Here is a 20,554-nt window from a genome sequence, read left to right as displayed (position 1 = left end):
GGACACTGCCAGCCCCAAGCGGGACACAGGACCGCCCCCAAAAACGGGGTGGTCGTGGGAAAAGCGGAACAGTTGGGAGGTACATATGCCATATCCACCTGAACCACACAAAGCTGCTTAGGAACAGGAAATTGGATCAGTTTGCCAGAAGGGAGACTGTCTGCAATGTACGCATGTGTGTTTTCATTCATCGTGAACAGCGAACTATTTTTAATTGAATTTTAAAGGTTACAGCACATTATTGGTATTTGCAGTTATCCATTAATTTTTACAGTCTTCAGGACTGAAGCTACATACAGAGGTGTATATAATGTCAAGGAATAATTAGTAATACTACCATGCTACACAAACTAGTGACCACCCGTCAGCTGTCATCAGTTGTATTACGCAGGATAGACCAAGGCTGTCACCACTCATGCCATGTTTAACGCCAGTGTCATTCAAATACATACAGTATGCATTTTGGGCACTGTGTGGCATAATGTGAAGGGAATGGGATCATTGGATAGACAGCAACTAGGTCTACAAGCATTAGGTCGACAACACTAGGTCGACATGACTGAATGTCGACATGACCCATGTCACATGGGTTGGGTCAAAATGGTCATTAGGTCGATACAAGAATTAGGTTGACATGGGGAAGGTCGACATGAGGTTTTTCACATTTGTTTGGGAACCAACATGTGCCCAGAGGCGGTATTTCATGCCCCACCATCCACTAGGGTGTGGTGGGAGAACAAAGTAGTGTCCAAAGCTCCGGCAGCGGGGCTTTGCTGCATATGAAGATGTGGTAAAAAAAACTAAAAACTGGGTTTTTACATCAATTTTTGTTTGGAACATCTCACCCCAGGAGAGGAGAATTAACAGCTCCCCTGGTTGGGCATAATCAGTCACATCGAATCGGGGAGTGTGTATGGAGAACATGATGCCTGATCCATCCAGATATAGCTGCAGGTAAATTAAAGCTGGGTACACACTGGCCCATATATTGACTGTTCCATTGAACAGTTTACACAGCGGGGCATGGCCAGCGCTGTGTAAACTGCTGGCCATGCTGCCAGCCCCTCTGCCTCACCTGGAAGGGGGGACTCCCAATTGCCTCCCCCCCTCCACACCCAAACACACACACAGCAGGACACTGCCAGCCCTGGGATGGTTCCACGAAAAGCAGGACAGTTGGGAGGTAGGGTATGGGTAAAAACCGGACCGGGACAAGACCGCCGGACCGGACATCAAAAACTGCAGTCCGGAGCTTGTAGCGTCCGGTCCGGGGGTGTCCTGTTCGGGGGGCTGCCTGTGACACCTGTCACCAGGGAGAGGAGGAGGGGGAGAATAAAGTCTCCCTGTATGGTCCGGGCATGTAGCAAAAAATGGACGGTCCAGACCACAGGGGGAGGCTGTAATCTCCCCTCACCCCTGTCCCCCTGACAGGGCTGCCACTAGGAATTTTGGGGCTCGGGAATGATTTCCAGTCTAGGCACCTCCCATCCCTTCACTTACCGCCCGACTCCTGCTGCAGGTCCCGAAGCACAGGCTTCTTCAATGGGTGTGGTATAGGGGTCCGACAGTCGGGATCCCGACAGTCTTTAGCCCGACGACGGAATCCCGACTGGCCGGACCCAGACAGCATGGCCAGTGCAACAAAGCCCCTTGCGGGCTTGCTGCGCTTGCCACGCTGCGGGCACGAACCACCTATTCTATTCTCCCTCTATGGGGGTCGTGGACCCCCACGAGGGAAAATAACCGACGGGCGTCTGTGTTTTGACAGTCGGGATCCCGACGTCGGGTGAATGCCTGTCGGGATCCCGACGTCGGGTGAATGCCTGTCAGGATCCCGACTGTCGGGACCCCATCCGGCACCCTCTTTAATGCAGGATTCCAGCTGCCAATTATAATGCAGCACTGGCTGGTGAGCCAATCAGAGCTTGTGTAATGGCAGCTGCTCTGAATGGCTAATGGTACACAAGCTCTGATTGGCTCAAAAGCTAGTGCAGCATTTTATTGGCTGCCGGCATCCTGCATTGAAGAAAAAGGCAGCGGAGGCAGTCAGGGGGTGGGGGATGTTTGCTTTGGGCAAAATGAGCTGCCCGGGCCCTTCCAGAGGCTGGGGCCCAGGACAGCTGTACCCACAGCACCCCCGGCTCTGCCCCCTGATGATAGCTATCACAGGAACCCCCTGGATAAGACACCGCGGGACGGGACACTACAAGCTCCGGACTGCAGATTTTGATGTCCGGTCCGGGGTTTAGTCCGAGAGTGTGGTTTTTACATAGTCCAGGGTTGCCGACCCTCCCGGAATTCCCGGGAGTCTCCCGAAAATCGGGTCCCCCTCCCGGCCCCCCGGAAGGGTGGGCAACCCTCCCGGAATCTGGGGGACCCCCCTGAGTCCCCGGAATCGCAGCATGTAAATGCCGCAATCCGCGGGTCTCAGATGAGGGGGCGGGGCTAAAATGGCACAATCGTGTCATTTTAGCCCCGCCCCCTCCATGGAGATCAGTAATTGCTCCTATTTCCCGTAATGGGGGCGGAGCTTAATGACGTCACAGTCAAGCCCCGCCCCCGACCGGGTAAGGAAAGTCTCCTCTCCGGGCTTCTCCCGGAGAGAAGCATTTAAAAGTCGGCAACCCTGACATAGTCCCTCGGAGGTATGCAGTTGGGAGGTGTGCCGGTGGTTTATCACTTTTCATTTTATCACTTTTTGAAGCTTGGTGCATCTGGCCCAAGGCGTGAGGCAAGATAACACAGCTCTGACAGGCTGCTTTGCTATGAGTTACAGGAACCAATTCCTCACCTATGTTATATGTGTGTCATTGTATATTGTATGTAATATGGACTATAGAGAGAATCCCCTTTGCATGCCTATCGTGTTATCTGGGCATGTCTCACTGTAGTTCTGAAAATCAGTACTGTGAGATGACACAATGGGCGTGCAGAGGGAACTATAAGCAGGCACACACTATGCACATACATCGTGCATTACATGTATGATAATACTCATGTTCTGCAATCACACATAACGGGAGCAGTGCATGTGGAGAGATACTGCTGCTACTGGGGCTGAGTGGCAGGTGACGTCACGGCAGGGGGCGTGGCTGCGTGTTGCTGAGCAGGGAAGGGATCGCTGGATGCACAGAGCTGGGGCTGGGAAGGAGCTGCAGTATGTAAGGGAGACTGGGGAGAGAGTGAGAGAGACAGCCAGAAAGAGACAGAGGAGAGAGAGAGAAAGAGACAGACACACAACTCTTTCTCATTCACAGCCATAGAGGGAAGAGGAGGCTGCTTGCCAGCTGGCACCCTGTGCCACCACCCCCCTATGCCAGCCTTACCTTGGATTACAAGTACCAGTGCTGGGATGCCATAGGAGAAGAACCCCCCACATTGGCTTTGCTTCTGGAATGTTACCTCTCAGGTGGGCTCCCCTCCAGTCCCTCACTCCTGCATGCCTAGAGGCCAGCTGTGCCCTGGGTTATCTGCTTGTTAGGGGGCACTATTGGTGTAAGAGGATTGGACACCTGGAGATCTGTGGAATAAATCGAAGTGCATGAGCCTACATCTCCCATCCAACTCCGGATTATTAGGAGCACCCTCTTGCAAGAGACACCCAGCAGCAGCAGCAGAGCCAGGTAACCATCCCATTATCCTGCAACATTGCTTTATGTGCCAGTCAGAGGTCATCATGTGCCCTATCCTGAATGACAAAGCTACATTATGCTGCTTACAGAAAGTATGTTGTGGTGGCAGGGATCAGCCTCCCAGCCCTGCTGGTAAGAAGCTGCACCTTAGCTAATGCAAGGCACCGTAGATGCTCCTAATGGGGACCTAAAGTTGCATTGCAGCGAATAAGAGCAGCAAGCGAGGCTTTGGAGGGTGGGGAATAGTATAGCGAATGGGCTGTTATATGCTGGGCTCCCTTGTACCCCATATCTCTGACATGCACCCCATTCCTCTGGGCTAGCAGGCCTGCTGGAACTCTTCCCAATGAGAGATCTGAGCAGCAGAGAGAATTAAAGCAATAAAGATACATTAGTTGTTTATTCCAGTATCAGTAGCCAGCATTAATACACACAATTGTCGTTAAGAACTGCAATACTGCCCACCTACAGTACTAACCTGGGAAACGTTCTATAAAGCAAAGACTCTTAGGACAATCCCAGTATCATTGCAAGAGATGCACCCATTTATCTCACATCCCCATTGTAGTGCATGGGGAATCCATATATTGCAAGAGATGGCTGGTTACTGGTTAGTAAGAGACTTTAAAGAGAGAGAGAGAAGAAGATTTAGAGGGACAGATACATGGAAAGAGTCTGCCAGAATAAGATACAGCTACAGAAGACATATACAGAGGGACAGTCACAGATACATGGAAATAGTCTGCCAGAATAAGAGACAGCTACAGAGGGACAGTCACAGAAATATGGAAAGAGTCTGCCAGAATAAGAGACAGATACAGAAGACAGATACAGAGGGACAGTCACAGATACATGGAAAGAGTCTCCCAAAATAAGAGACAGCTACAGAGGGACAGTCACAGATACATGCAAAGAGTCTGCCAGAATAAGAGACAGACACAGAGGGACAGTCACAGATACATGGAAAGAGTTTGCCAGAATAAGAGACAGCTACAGAGGGACAGTCACAGATACATGGAAAGAGTCTGCCAGAATAAGAGACAGCTACAGAGGGACAGTCACAGATTCATGGCAGAGACATGTACAGAGTGACTGTCACATATACATGGAAAAGACAGTCAAAGATACATGGCAAGGGACTGCCAGAATAAGAGACATGTACAGGAAGAGACAGTCACACATATATTATAAGAGATGCATTACTGTACAGAAGCGAATTAAACACTTCCACCTAAAAGCCATATTTTCCGGCTAAGCAGCAGATTGTGTTCCCACTTCAGGAGATTCCTGATTGATCCATGAGCTCAGACCTGGGGTACCGGCTGCATTCCTATAGGGTGTATAGGTGTGTGCCGAATTACATCATTACCTGCCCTATATATATATAATTGTAGCTGCACTTTGTTCAGTCTTACACATAGCATGCAGATATAAAATACACTTATGTAGGATTACTGCCAGCAAGACCTCTATGTAAAACCTGCTTCTATGAAGCCATAAGCAGCCAAATGATACAATATTAATTTAGAAGTATAAGGACGACTGGAATGGTCACACACATACATACACACACACATACTCTCTCTCTCTCTCTCCCTCTCTCTCTCTCTCTCTCTCTCTCTCTCTATATGTATACAGTATGTAATGTGTTTTCAATTATCACACAGTATCCTGTAGACTGTAGCGCACAGCACGCAGGCTATGGCAGTGTTACATATACATTTATTGATTCAGGTTATGTGATCTCATAGCATTCGCCTGGGGCAGATAATGTATGGTGGAGGGGAGTCACATGGCTTTTATTGGGGTGGTTAAATAGACTGGTGGGAGCGAGCAGGTGAAGTGCATAAAACATGTAGATATTATGTCATTGGGGATCACAAAGCATTGTGTGGGACAGCTGACATTGTGAGGATCACAGCTAAGACAAAATGATAACACAGTTGTATGTGTCATTAAGGTTAGGGTGTCACAAGTAATTGGAATAGGTGACTTAGGTCTCAGCTATGAATACACTATGTATGGCTGTATATTTATGGGGAGGACATACGCCGTGTACAGCTCATGTTTGGGGATTGCATAACTGTGACAACTGAATTAAATGACATTTTTACGTTGGTGTGGGACAGTTGACTTGTGGGTATGGGTAATATATTGAGTTGCATAGAACCGGTGAGATGGGAGTTCAACATATAATTGTGTGGTACAGTTGATATTTCTCATATATATGCATGGTGCAGGTATTATTAGGGGTCAATCCTATTATCAGCAATTATATATCAGGTGCGAATCATCACGGCAGTGGGCACATTCTACGGCGGCACAATTTCGCACAAAGCAGTTGCTGCCCCATGGGGACATGGATTGCAAATTTGGGCTGAAACCACTCTGGGAATGGTGCGAGATTGGGTGTCACTGCCAGAGTTAAAACATTGTGGGAACGGCACATCACACCCTTTATTCCCAAATGCCGGAAAGCAGACAAAACCGGTTCCTTGGTTAATGCAAACAGATTTCATCAATTTGTTTAAACTACCATTTTTAACTGTTTACGATGCTTAGGAGCAAATGGCCAATTGTCATTTGCTCCCATCTATTACCAGATTTGTGTCCTAACCAGCCAACCAGATGAATGGTTTTATTGATGTATGGCCGGCGTTAGGAATAGATGAGATACTGTATGGCAATTTTTGGCCTTGGGAGTAAATTCACGTAAATGGTCCATGCTCTTCCAAAAATGTACTGCAATAGTAAATGGGCTTTGCCTGAACACCTATGGGTGTGGTTAGTCTAGGGTGCATGTGGTTTCATACAGTCAAGTCAATATTTGAATAATTATTTGGCATAAAAGTAATCAAACAAAACAATGCCCCTAACCAATACTTTCTTGTACTTGACGGCATTCTGGTGACTGATGTGGGATTCTGACGGCATTCTGGTGACTGATGAGGGATTCTGACAGCATTCTGGTGACTGCTATGGGTTTCTGACAGCATTCTGGTGACTGATGTGGGATTCTGACGGCATTCTGGTGACTGATGTGGGATTCTGACGGCATTCTGGTGACTGATGTGGGATTCTGACGGCATTCTGGTGACTGATGTGGGATTCTGACGGCATTCTGGTGACTGATGTGGGATTCTGACAGCATTCTGGTGACTGATGTGGGATTCTGACGGCATTCTGGTGACTGATGTGGGATTCTGACGGCATTCTGGTGACTGACATGGGATTCTGATGGCATTCTGGTGATTGATGTGGGATTAAGCTTGCATTCTGGTGACTGATGTGGGATTCTGACGGCATTCTGGTGACTGATGTGGGATTCTGACGGCATTCTGGTGACTGATGTGGGATTCTGACGGCATTCTGGTGACTGATGTGGGATTCTGACGGCATTCTGGTGACTGATGTGGGATTCTGACGGCATTCTGGTGACTGATGTGGGATTCTGACGGCATTCTGGTGACTGACATGGGATTCTGATGGCATTCTGGTGATTGATGTGGGATTAAGCTGGCATTCTGGTGACTGATGTGGGATTCTGATGGCATTCTGGTGACTGATATGGGATTACATTGGCATTCTGGTGACTGACCTGGTATACTGCCAGCATTCTGGTGATTGACGTGGGATGCTGCCAACATCAAATGCAGCAAGCATTTTGGTGGCTAATGTAGTGTAGGACTGATGATTCCATTAAGCGTGAGGTTCCTGTTGTTCGGCTGTGCACAATTCCAGATTGTAGTAAAACATTTCATGTGGTATTAGCAAGAAATGGGCAAGGTTCCTGATGGATTATCTGCATTGTATTGGCTAAAAAGATTCCCATAGAACTGTATGCTAATTAAATCTTCTCGCTGAAGTATAAACAAATACACTTTCCAAAATACCTTTGCTGGGGCATAAACAACAATGCTTTTTAGTGATATCAATTACAAAGCTCAGTTATACTAAACTAGTAAACCCACTTGAAGCAAATGCTTCGAAAGCTTGTCTGCTACCCTGTGATTGCCTCTGTGTTTGTGCATGTTTGAGAGAGAAAGAGATGTAGTTTCACTTGCTGCCAACAGATGGCAGTTTTTTCGGAGATACCCAAACTGACACTAGACATATATAGATGATTCTCTGAAGGTAATTTACAAAGCCCATATACCATTATTTCCACTAAAGCAAATGCAGTAGATTTGCAGAGCAAGATGGGGTACTTACAGGGGAGCAGCAGTTTTCATATAGGCAGGTGGGATGAGATGTAGCACTGGCGCTTTAGGCACTGGTGCTTGGGGCACTGATGCTTTAGGCACTGGTGCTTGAGGCACTGATGCTTTAGGCACTGGTGCTTGGGGTACTGGTGCTTGGGGCCCTGGTGCTTGGGATACTGATGCTTTAGGCACTGGTGCTTGGGGTACTGATGCTTTAGGCACTGGTGCTCGGGGCACTGATGCTTGGGGCACTGGTGCTTGGGGTATTGGTGCTTGGGGCACTGGTGCTTGGGGTACTGGTGCTTGCGGCACTGGTGCTTGGGACACTGATGCTTTTGGCAATGGTGCTTGGGACACTGATGCTTGGGGCACTGGTGCTTGGGATACTGATGCTTTAGGCACTGGTGCTTGGGGTACTGATGCTTTAGGCACTGGTGCTCGGGGCACTGATGCTTGGGGCACTGGTGCTTGGGGTATTGGTGCTTGGGGCACTGGTGCTTGGGACACTGATGCTTTTGGCACTGGTGCTTGGGACACTGATGCTTGGGGCACTGGTGCTTGGAGTACTGATGCTTGGGGCACTGGTGCTTGGAGTACTGATGCTTGGGGCACTGGTGCTTGGAGTACTGAATGCATTTCAATCAGTGTGCCATTGTTTGCTGCTTGTGGCCTTTTCTCCCCCACAACAGGATTGGTTATAATGGATTCCAGACATATTAGATTCATGTACAATATGCATGTTATATTTTGTATCAGATGTGGTTCTGCATGTTGTGCTGGGTGCCAGACATATCTGTGTGCTGTAGAATGAGCACTAGGTAAGGAACTGAACACCAGGTATAGGGCTGTATTCTCTCTTCTGGTCCAGGTATAGGTCTGCTACAGTAAACACAGGTAATGCTCTGCATGTTAGACTAGCACTAGATGTAGTTTTGCTTATAATACCACCAGATATGGCTTATATTGATATAGCGCATATTAGATAGACACCAGATACGGCACTGGATATTATACCTGTAGCAGACTAGCAGTTATGGATTGGCATATTAGAGTTCAGAACCGGCATGGCTTATTAGCTATCACAGGACGTGTGCTGTGCATTTTATACTTGTCTCCGGTTATGGTAGTACATAATAGATTTGGTAACTAGCTATGATTGTATAATATACTTAGTACCAAGTGTATATTATACTTGGCAGCCCATGTATCTCAGCTTTCTAAAATTGTCTATAGTGTAAGGTCAACGTGTGTTGTCTTCTAGCCCCTTATTTTTTCTTTTTTTTCTTTTGCTGGCTCCTAGATTTCGGATGTATCTGTCAAAACCAACTCATACTGCAATTACCTCTGGTGCCTGCACTCTGATAGCTGCTCGCTGAGCTGCACTGGCTTATGCAGATGGCTCTGGGTTTGTGGACACAAGCCTAATTCATGTGTGTACGCAGTTGCAATTGTGATTTTCTAGGCTACAGACCTGCTAGTGTTAGCAAGTATGGCTGCTGCCCAGGAATGAAAAGAGTCTCCCAATGGAGCCATTGGGAACTCATTCGCAATAGTCTGCAAATTCGCAGTCTACTATGTAATAATGAGGAACAGCGAGTCGTACAGTAGCGCTGCAGTGGCAGATTAGCCATGGGGCGACAGGGGCGGTCGCCCTTGGGCCCCCACACCCGCCACCCCACTGCTGCGGTGGCAGGTGGGTGGCAGGCAGTGGGGACTGGTAGCGCTGGCAGGCAGGGGGTCCCTGCAGCGTATGTGAAGTCAGCGGCGGGGTCCCTGCAGCAGATGGGTAGCACTACTAGTTCCCATCCGCCACAGGGCCCACCTGCCTGCCAGCGCTACAGGGACCCCGCTGCCCGGATCGGATCCCCGCACTCCCCGGGGGGGGGGATAAGGGGGGTAATTGATGCCTCCGTAGGGACTGGGGATGGGGTGGACAGGTTTTTTTTTTTTTTCAAAAAACTGTCACAGCTCAAAGTGAAAGTAAAAACGGTCACAGCTCAAAGTTAAAGTGCATTGCAGAAGCCATCATTTCGGTGGGCTTTTAACTAGTAAATTACAGTAAAACAAAAGATGGTTTGTGTAAAGTGCCTGTATGATCTAGCTGACCTGCAGCTGTGCTGTGCAATATAGCTGTCAATGAGGCAAATTGCACTTAGGGGATCATTCTGGTTGACCTGCACAGCTGCGCACGCATGTGAATGGATGTTTAGCATAAAGATCCATTCGCAGCTTGTGTGTGAGGCAGAAATCATTCAATGGTCGCCGTCCATTGAATGATTTCTTTAGTGTTCGTAGATCTAAGACACTCTCTGGTGCGGCGTCCCTGGAAGGGAAGAGGGCTGTCAGTTGACATCAGCTGCCCGCACCCGCGTCACCAGTAAATTTCCATGGGAACGCCCATGAAACGCTGGGCGTTCCCATGGGCGTGACTGCAGTGTGCGGTCACACGAGTCTGCCCTGCTAGGTGTGAACAGGCCGGCGAATAACCAATTTGCCACGCCAGCTCGATCAAAGCGCATGCTCCGTTGCACAACATCGCTCCTCTGTGCGAACGCACAGGAGAGCGATCAAAGCAGAAGGACTTCCTTAGTCCGGTCCAACATTCATCGCGCCAAGGGCCCAACCATGATTTCTGCCCAGGGCCCTTTTATATCTCTTACCGTGGCAATATATGTTACAGCTATGTGCTTGCTGGCTGAACACTTATATAATGTGTCATACAACAGCCTATTGAGGTTGGCAGGATTGGGATGAGCTACAGAAAGCCATGAAGCGATAGATTAGATTGCCCTAGAATAATGACATTTAATATCTGGTCCTATTTGCGATTGGTGACCTGCTAGTTGCACCGTGTCCTTAAATAAAGCAGCTTATAATTTTCCTGTGCAAACCTTTTATTGGGAGAACTTGTAGTTGCTGACACACCGTTTCTACGTGAGTGCTCTTCTACTGTACTTTCCGTTTCATTGAATATCCTTTTAAAGTTCATGTATATTTTATTCAGACTCTGCGTGTACAAAAGACCAGGGTTTAAATATTTTGGCACCATAGGCTGCAACTTTCTGTGCCGTCCATAATGCTGTACATCTTCTGTCGGTGGTCCGAGCCTCTATTTCTGTGTAAAAGCAGATGGGCCCGTGTAACAGCGGATGTGGAAATGCCCTCTGGGATATTGGGCTTCTCCCAAATAAACTTACCTCCTATAAATAAACACCCATACAGTATTGAATTAGGGATGACCATCGTTATGGTTGCCATAAATGGGTACCATAATGGCAATAAGGCAAGTGATTATCAACGGTAGTCACCATGTTCACCATGACCATAAACAGGAACATCAATCCATTTGAAAGATGACCGATTTCAGTCAATCTGGGGTCTATGTACTAAGCCATGAAGAGAGATAAGTACCAACTAGCCATCTACTAACTCATTTTTTAAACACAGCCGGTAACATGGCAGCTAGTACTTTATCTCTGTCCACTTTTATCTCCCTCTAAGGCAGGTATGTCCAACGTTGGCCCTCCAGATGTTGTGAAACTACACATCCCAGCATGCTTTGCAATAGTTTTAGCATTCTCTAATAGTAAAACTGTGGCAAAGCATGCTGGGATGTCTAGTTTCACAACATCTGGAGGGCCAACGATGGACATGCCTGCTCTACGGGGTTTGATTACTATTAAGGGAGTTCGATAGAAGATGGGTTGAGACCGGTAGGCGGAGAAACGCGTTAGCCCAGGTTCCTTTTCTTCTACACCTGCTAACCAGCCAGGAGACGTGTTTGGGTACAATACTGAAGGTGGATGCATTTGTAAGCTACTAATTGCCCTGCAGAAAGCATAATACTTCTTCACTGTGCGCACAGTGGTAGCTGCATACTAACTGTCACTAACAACTGGATATAATGACTGTCTAATAATTGCTGACGGTGTCGGACAGTATCTTTGACCACTAATTGATCAGGATTAACTAATCGCATCATTACAAGTGGACGTGAACCGTGCATGACGGATTCCTGCATTAATAAGTAGACTTGTTACTAACCGGATTGACGGTTAGATACTTTACATTCCATTATTAATTTCTTCCCTGAGCTGGAGCAATCGTCTTATTGAGTCTGTTTTATGAAGATTATAATTATCATGTAGGTATTTTATGCCATTTAAAAAAATATATATTATTTTCTCTTTAGCGTGGTCAATCTTGGGATTTACATTTTTTGATCGTGAGGATTGAGTGTAGCCACTCCTGATTGCAGCTTTGATGGAAAATAAAGTTTAAACTAAATTGAAGTGGAAAATAATAATAATAATAATAATAATAATAATAATAATAATAATAATAATAATAATAAAAAACTTTAATTGAACCCTGTTTTATTGGTTTCAACTTACAGCGCATGGCCACTCTTTTTTTTTTTTGTTGCTATGGGCAATCAATTTAAAATCTATAGAAACTACAGTATCTCTTTTTATTTAGCACCTTCTAGAATATAATAGATAGAATCTGATTGTTGCCCATAGCAACATCCCATCTTTAATATAACTCACTGACAAATCGCTGTGTGCTGAGCGATCTTGCAGCGCTCTGGAACGCTCAGTGCATCGCCCCTTTTTTAGGCCCCTTTAGTTCTAGAGCCTCAGTTTCTTAAATTCACCCAGTTATAGTGATCAGTTGATCAGTAGATCAGTTGGTCACCAGCAAGTTGTTAGACAGTCATTAAGTTGACACCATTAGGTCGACATGTGTTTAGGTCGACATGCAGGAAGGTCGACATGAGTCTAGATCAACATGGGTTAGGTTGACAGGGTGATAAGGTCCACAGGGTCATTGGGTCGACATGGGTTAGGTCGACAGTCAATGTCACAGTCGACATGGACACAGGTTAAAGTGCACCTCGTCCCCTCACATGGCTCCGGGCTCGGTGCCTTGCTATGCTCGGCACACTATTTTATTCTCCCACCGCGCCCTAGTGAATGGTAGGGCATGAAATACCGCCTGTCGGCACAAACACATGTCGACCTTTTTGACTGTCGACCTAACCCATGTCGACCGAATGACTCTGTCGACGGAACCCATGTCAGCCTAGACTCATGTCGACCTTCCTGCATATCGACCTAGACACATGTCAACCTAAATGCATGTCGACTTAATGACTGTCTAACAACTTGCTGGTGATCCAATGGCCGTATCCCGTTATAGTTATACAGTTCTAATGCTTGCCCACCTCAGCCGCTGCGTCCTCTCCCCCTCTCGTTTCGCTATACTTATCTCCTCGTTGCCGATCCTCTTCATTCCTTTTACTCTTTCTTGTGCACATACCGACTAATTACACGGTGTCGACAGCTATAGATAAACATGGGCAATTAAATGGCTTTATACAGAGCAATAGCCATCCGCCTGATCTGTCCATAATGACTAATACGATGCATGCAGCCCCCTCCATATAGCCCCAATGTATGATATAAATATCCCTATTATTTATCACAATCACACACAGCCTAGTCATGGCCACACCGCCCCCTCTCACATGCACAGAGACACCTACTCACCCCACAGACATGTGTATTCTTAGGACATATTAATACATACCACCCCCCTCACATAACACAGCATCAGTAGCTGTCTCCCACCCTCCCTCTCCTTCTCTCACAGCCCTCAATACATAGACCGTCACATCTATACTTACCAGCACACATAAATGTACAGACGTGACATTCTCCATACTGAAAGTCTGCTATAAATGTATTCAGCAAATACAACGTTAAGATTACATTTCATCTTGTTGCTGTTCAATGGGCATTAAAAATATGGAGTCCACACTTATAATGGCGTGAAGGGACATCTGTCACTCCGAGCTCCAGACAAGAGCAGGGATTGTCAGGATGGATGGTGATGCCACCCCATAAATGCTTCTGCTTAGATAGGTATCTTTTGACAAACTCACATATATAGAGAGATATTTCATGGTGCCCACGCTGCTGGAATGCAGAAGGCCCGGGGACGGGCACTGTCATAGGAGCGCTCGGTGTCTCTCATGAGGACATTTGTGGAAATAATTTGTTCACACTGCAGAGGAGATACGGTTATTGCAAAGACATGGCTGTACAGCATGGACTGGAGGTTGGATTATGCTCTGTGTCAGCAAAGTCTCCATCTTGGCTCTATGCAGCCTGTCTGCAGACATATCCTCTGTGGGGGCAGGCAGCCATCACGTCAACACGCAAAATGACGGCATACTGATAGAACATAGAATATAGACATTTGATATGTCGGAATTCACCATGTTGACAGCCGGAAAGTCAACACATTAGGGTGGCTGTGGATCATTAGGTCGACATTGAAAAGGTTGACATGCATTAGGTCAACCACAGAAGGTCGACAGGCCTTAGGGGGACACATCAAAAAGGTCCACACGGCCTTAGGTCGGCCGGGTCAAAAGGTCAACACAAGCATTGGAGAGGTCGACAGTCAAAAGGTCGACATGGGGTTTTCACCTTTTTGTCCCGAATGTCGACATGGTCAACATGGACATCTTATCGTTGCACCGCGTCCCCTCGCATGGTTTGCTGCACTCGCCATGAGTCGGTCAGGGTGCCTCACTACACTCGGTACACTATTATATTCTCCCACCACGCCCTAGTGGATGGTAGGGCATGAAATACCGCCTGTCGGCACACGTCGGCTCAAAAAAACCCAGGAAAACCCCATGTCGACCTTTTGATCGTCGACTTGCCCAATGTTAACCTAATGTTCGTGTGAACCTAATGACCTAACGCCATGTCAACCTTTTTCATGTGTCGACCTAAGGCCTGTCAAACTTCTGTGGTCGACCAGATGCGTGTTGACCTTTTCAATGTCGACCGTATACCATTAGGGTTAGGTTACAATTAGAATATGCATTAGGTTTAGGATAAAATTGCATTGTAGGCAGACATTATGTCGATGGTGGGGTTAAATCAATTCAATGTGATATGAATATCGCCAGGAAGGAGGCCCGGACCTATTCCATTGAGAGTTTATTCCTGACCAGTGTATTTCTTCTCCCACCTCTCCTGGTGTCACAATGCTATGTTCTGCAATTAGTGTAGCGCAAACAATGTCAGAGAATGCCGGTTCTTGCACCTAAACACCGGCTAAGTTGTGAGCAGTGGTATCTCTACCTTTATAGACACCCGGTGTGGAGGGCCGTGGCTACGTGGGTTAGAACAATGGTCTTGTGGCCCACACCCCTGTTTTTATCACTTCTGGGGTGCAGCGCCGACTCCTACACAAGGAAAGGAGTTTGATTCTGCACTTGTTAGTGCAACACCCTGGTCCTGACACTGAGGAGGCACATTGTTGTCCCCCCTTGTAGTGAGAGTTGAAGAGGGGGCACAGGGGGGGCGCACCCCCGTAGTGATGCTACCAGTGACAAAAATCACTAATCTCTCACATAACAGCACAGTCAATTGAATAGCCCCAGAAGATCCCCGGCACTTTTTTTCATGCCGCCCTGAATTGAATTCACCCTGTTACTACATGTTACGCCTAGCTCCTTTGCCTCAGGGTGGTGCGGTACCTAGACCATCCTCCCCCCTGGCCAGGATACAAGCAAACACTCCTGCCAACCTCACCTTATTGTCTCTGGTACCACTACAGCAGCATCTTCTGCTTATGATGCTCCCGTCAGCTATCATTCCCTCCGCTGTAATGTGCGTGGTGTTAGTGGAAGCAGGTGGGTCTGGAGTCTCTTCAGCGACCAGGGGTCGACGCCACTGGGGTAAGTAACAGGCAAATGCGTTATAGCTGCCTGAGGACTGGTGCAAAGAAGAAATGCTGCTGAAGAAATCGAGAGATGAAATGACTTTGTTTTCATAGCGGCGTGCCCTTTTATGCAAAACGTTTCACAGAATACTGTAAGTAACTATTACTATTAATTCTTTTGTTTTGCTAATATTTTGGGGGAATTGATAAATAGTTTGCAACAACAGCATCACTTTCAGGGAAACAAGCAAATAGCTTTTCAGGAGGAGAAAAAAATCACTAGAATGAGTCTGTTACCTGTTACAAAGCCAGGCGGTGAGTAATGACCCATAAAGTCAGAACACAACATAACTGTACCCATTATTGTCATTCATTTCTAAGGTGCCAACATAATCTGCTGCAGTGTGCGATGCTAGATTATTAGCGCACACAGAAAACTAGTAATGGCTGCTCTCTGTTCATCAGGCGGAAGGACGACATTCTTTGGTCGTAACGGCATCTCGTAATATATGCAGGAAAAGGGATTGGGCGTAAGAACGGATTCAGACCTGATCGCTGATCTGCAGATTCACAGATGCTATGAGTAGTTAGCTCCCGCCGAGACAGAAAGGAAATCTGCCCTGTGCAAATCTGCGCGAGAATGGCGAATGAATGGCTATTCGCTATTTTCTGCAAATCCATACGCAGTTCACTCACCAGAGAAGGATTTTCCCATGCAAATGTAACTCCGATCCTTCCGCAACTCTGCAACAGAGACAGACTGATCAACACTGATCAATAGCAAAAATATCTAATTGCAATCCCCTCGCAATTTGACTGATAGGAAGTTGGCATTTTGGGGTGGTATCCGCACATTTTCTAGTAGTGTCCGTATAAACGCCCAGGTGTTTTAAGGGAGGGGGTGTTACATCAGCGCCGGTGTTGATCAGTCTGTCTCTGTTGCAGAGTTGCGGAAGGATCGGAGTTACATTTGCATGGGAAAATCCTTCTCTGGTGAGTGAACTGCGTATGGATTTGCAGAAAATAGCGAATAGGGATCCATTCGCAATTCTCGCGCAGATTTGCACAGGGCAGATTTCCTTTCTGTCTGGGCGGCAGCTAACTACTCATAGCATCTGTGAATCTGCAGATCAGCGATCAGGTCTGAATCCGTTCTTACGCCCGATCCCTTTTCCTGCATATATTACGAGATGCCGTTACGACCAAAGAATGTCGTCCTTCCGCCTGACGAACAGAGAGAAGCCATTACTAGTTTTCTGTGTGCGCTAATAATCTAGCATCGCACACTGCAGCAGATTATGTTGGCACCTTAGAAATGAATGACAATAATGGGTACAGTTATGTTGTGTTCTGACTTTATGGGTCATTACTCACCGCCTGGCTTTGTAACAGGTAACAGACTCATTCTAGTGATTTTTTTCTCCTCCTGAAAAGCTATTTGCTTGTTTCCCTGAAAGTGATGCTGTTGTTGCAAACTATTTATCAATTCCCCCAAAATATTAGCAAAACAAAAGAATTAATAGTAATAGTTACTTACAGTATTCTGTGAAACGTTTTGCATAAAGGGGCACGCCGCTATGAAAACAAAGTCATTTCATCTCTCGATTTCTTCAGCAGCATTTCTTCTTTGCACCAGTCCTCAGGCAGCTATAACGCATTTGCCTGTTACTTGCCCCAGTGGCGTTGACCCCTGGTCGCTGAATAAACTCCAGGCCCACCTGCTTCCACTAACACAGCGCACATTACAGCGGAGGGAATGATAGCCGACGGGAGCATTATAAGCAGAAGATGCTGCTGAGGTGACCATTTGTAGTGGTACCAGAGACAATAAGGTGAGGTTGGCAGGAGTGTTTGCTTGTAGCCTGGCCAGGGGGGAGGGAGGTCTAGGTACCCCACCACCCTGAGGGTAAGGAGCTAGGCGTAACATGTAGTAACAGGGTGAATTTAATTCGGCACAGCATGAAAAATGCCGGGAAGAATCTTCCGGAGCTATTCAATTGACTGCACTTTTATGTGAGAGATTGGTGTTTTTTTCCACCGGTAGCATCACTACGGGGGCAGCGGCCATCTTTGAATCAGGCCCTTAGTTGGTAAAGGGAGGAATCATTGATAAAATCTAAGTAACTATTAACACCATAACATAAGCTTTTGGCCCAGATGTGTTAATCTTCAAAAAGTGATAAATTGGAGAGTGTTAAACAGGTATTCAATCAGCTCCTAACTACTATGTTACAGGCTGGGTATGACAAATGACAGGAAGGAGCTTATTGGCTCTATCACTTTCTGAAGCTTCATACATCTGGCCCCTTATCTTATGAATTGATTATATAAAGATAACCACTTAGCTGTGACATGCCTCCTTGTCATCCTAAAGGTCCCCATACACTATGCGATTTGGGCCCAATTTCACCCGATTCGGATGGATCGGGCAGTGAAATCTGGTCAAATTGCATGTCCATATACCCCGTCCGACCTGATGCGCAGTCCTGTGCGCATCGGATCGGAGTCAGGAGGTCGGACCGGCTGCTCATAAGATTTGCTAAATGTTATGTGCTGCCTCCGGACGGGGGGTCGCTGCGAGGCGGGCAGTGGGCATGGGATGCTGCGAGGCGGGGGACACAGAGGCAGCGGATGCTGATGAGGGGAATGGAGAGCCGGGCAGGAGGAGCTGCCAGAAGAATTGCTGTTTGCTAATTGGCTGAGAGAGCGCTCAGCCAATCACTGGCTGCCCATTCATTTGTATTGTTTTTTTTTTTTTTTCTAGCAGCACTGCCAGCTCCCTGCTCCTCTTGCCCAGCCATGATAGCCATCACCCAGTGGCACACATCATGGCTGCTATGCGTCACGCTACATTATTACTCTTTACACCATGTACTGATTAAAGGTTGCAGCATGGAAATAACAGCGTAGCTAGACTGGAAAGGTTACATTTACAATAAACAGAGGTGTTGTTGCCTAAAGCAAACCAATCAGATCCCGTCTATCATTTCTCTACTGCATCCTTGAAAATGATAGACATAATCTTATTGGTTGCATCAACTCTTTTCATTTTTAGAAGCATCAGTAAAGTGTGTGGTTTCCTTGTGAGTGTGTTGTTGGTTTCTGGGTCTCTGTGTAATGGACTCGTCCATCTGACGGCCTGTGCTGTGAGTGACGGCAGACAGTCGGGGGTGCACAGAGGTGATGAGAATACTGGGGTATTGTAACACTCCATTGTCATTCCATGATAGCAAGGCTTTTCCAGAGTGACAGCACATGATGCACAGACTATGCTGGAAACGGAGACCGATCCTGTCATTCAGAGCCTTAGATCCATCTGTCACCTACATTATAAATGTACATTTTGTGCATGTAATATATTTATTAGTTTATTTCTATGTCTTCGCACAGCGTATGCAGCATCTAAGGGTTCAGTTTTATTTTCACCTCTTTTTCTGGCACCAAGGAGACTCAGAGACATAAGCCATTGCTGGGTAGTGTAAAATATTCATCAGTGTACATAAGTGTGTGTCTCTCTCCATCATTCCTCCACTCTCCCCCCAGGTTCCATCGCTCCTCTCCCATAACTTGCTGTGCTCCCGTGGAGTCTGTTGTGTAATCATTGAAATCAGGCCTGTAACGACCTTAGACTGGTTTAATAATTGAACAGGGAACTCTGAAATATTACAGATGATAAAAATAATACTGCGACATCAGAGACATGTAATCAATGGAAATATGTAACATTAAAATTAAGAAAATGGATTGCCCATTTATATGACGATGATCTGTGCGCTATACCAGCTGATCAGATCTAATTGCAAGTCATGTTTAGACCCAAGTTGCACAGAGATAATCTGATGATGGTAGTACAGTACATATTCGGTAGACATTTTGGCCTATATAAGCCTGTAGGCTGCAAGTCACTACATGTCCTTTCCCGAAAATCATCGCCGATCCCTATCTACAGCCAATAGCTCCTATCAGCCAGACATGATAGACAGTACATAAGGTCAGAAGGTGGTTACACGCGACAGTCTTTTATAAACATGTATGGTCAAATCTGTCATACTTATAATCATACCACCCAACTTTGCAGACAAGGAAGGAGGGACATTTGGGAAATTAGGGGTGTGGTTTAGCTGCAATGGGGCGTGGCCTACAAATCCCATCCTCCCTGCGAGGCCACGCCCTGGTTTCGGTGCTGGGGGGGGGCATGGCTAGCGGCTCTGTAAGCTGCTGGCCAGCCCCCAGCCTCTCTGCTGTGGGAATAGACATTGCGCGCACGCGCACAGCGTCTATTCACCAGATGACAGGGGGGGGGGGGGGGGACTGTCGGCCCATTTGCCATGTTTAATTTACCTTGCACTATTGAGGAATAAAATCAACTATTCTAAGACCCTTGGAATGACGCAGATTTTTCTACACTAAAAAACCATAAATGTATAAAATAGAAATGCAATTGTATTACTTATGATTTATGGCCAACCTTGTGACCAGCTGGTGATCATTCTGCTGTCCTGATGATGGGTCTATGTTTATGTGGAGGCCTGGTGCTGCAGCTCCATCCGCCCCATTGTTATACTGGCCCTGCTTATAAGCACCCATGTGAGCTTGGGTGGTGTATGTGCTGATCATGTTTATACGGCTCTATATGTGTAGTGCTGGTATGAATGGCACGGTTATGGTATACTGGATCGACGGTCTAGTGGTCAACAATACCATAGTCGACTACTAGAGGACGACGGTGTCTAGTTAGATGCCTATACTTGGTCTCCGCATTTAGATAGACAGGGACGGGAGATCGACGGAAGGTAAGCATCGATGGGAACCTGGTCGACAGTAGCAAGGTCCACAACCGGTGTTTTATCTTTTTTTGTTTCGGAATGTCAGCGAGATGCCTGTGGACACTGTATGTGCACAGTGTACCCTGGCATGGCTCACTGCGCTCGCCATGCTTCGGGCACGGTGCCTCGCTACACTTAGCACACTATT

At 46.8% G+C, this 20,554-nt stretch overlaps 1 protein-coding gene across 2 annotated transcripts in view; it reads left to right on the top strand.

Annotated features, from left to right (window-relative positions):
- Nucleotides 1–3,099: 3,099 nt before the first annotated feature.
- The window catches only part of LOC146035936 (leucine-rich repeat and fibronectin type III domain-containing protein 1-like protein), a 425,701-nt gene continuing 408,246 nt past the window's right edge, over nt 3,100–20,554 (top strand). The window contains exon 1 of one of the 2 annotated variants that reach the window (XM_083159657.1): nt 3,100–3,623. The gene's annotated coding sequence lies outside the window, so the exon portion shown is untranslated. The remainder of the gene's footprint in view (nt 3,624–20,554) is intronic. The other variant, XM_083159653.1, reaches the window with a different exon arrangement.

Source organism: Crinia signifera, chromosome 9, assembly GCF_055691185.1.
Source record: "Crinia signifera chromosome 9, ASM5569118v1, whole genome shotgun sequence".
NCBI lineage: Eukaryota > Metazoa > Chordata > Amphibia > Anura > Myobatrachidae > Crinia > Crinia signifera.
The sequence above is the reverse complement of the archived record's forward strand: the minus strand, read 5'-3'. Positions and strand labels throughout refer to the sequence as shown.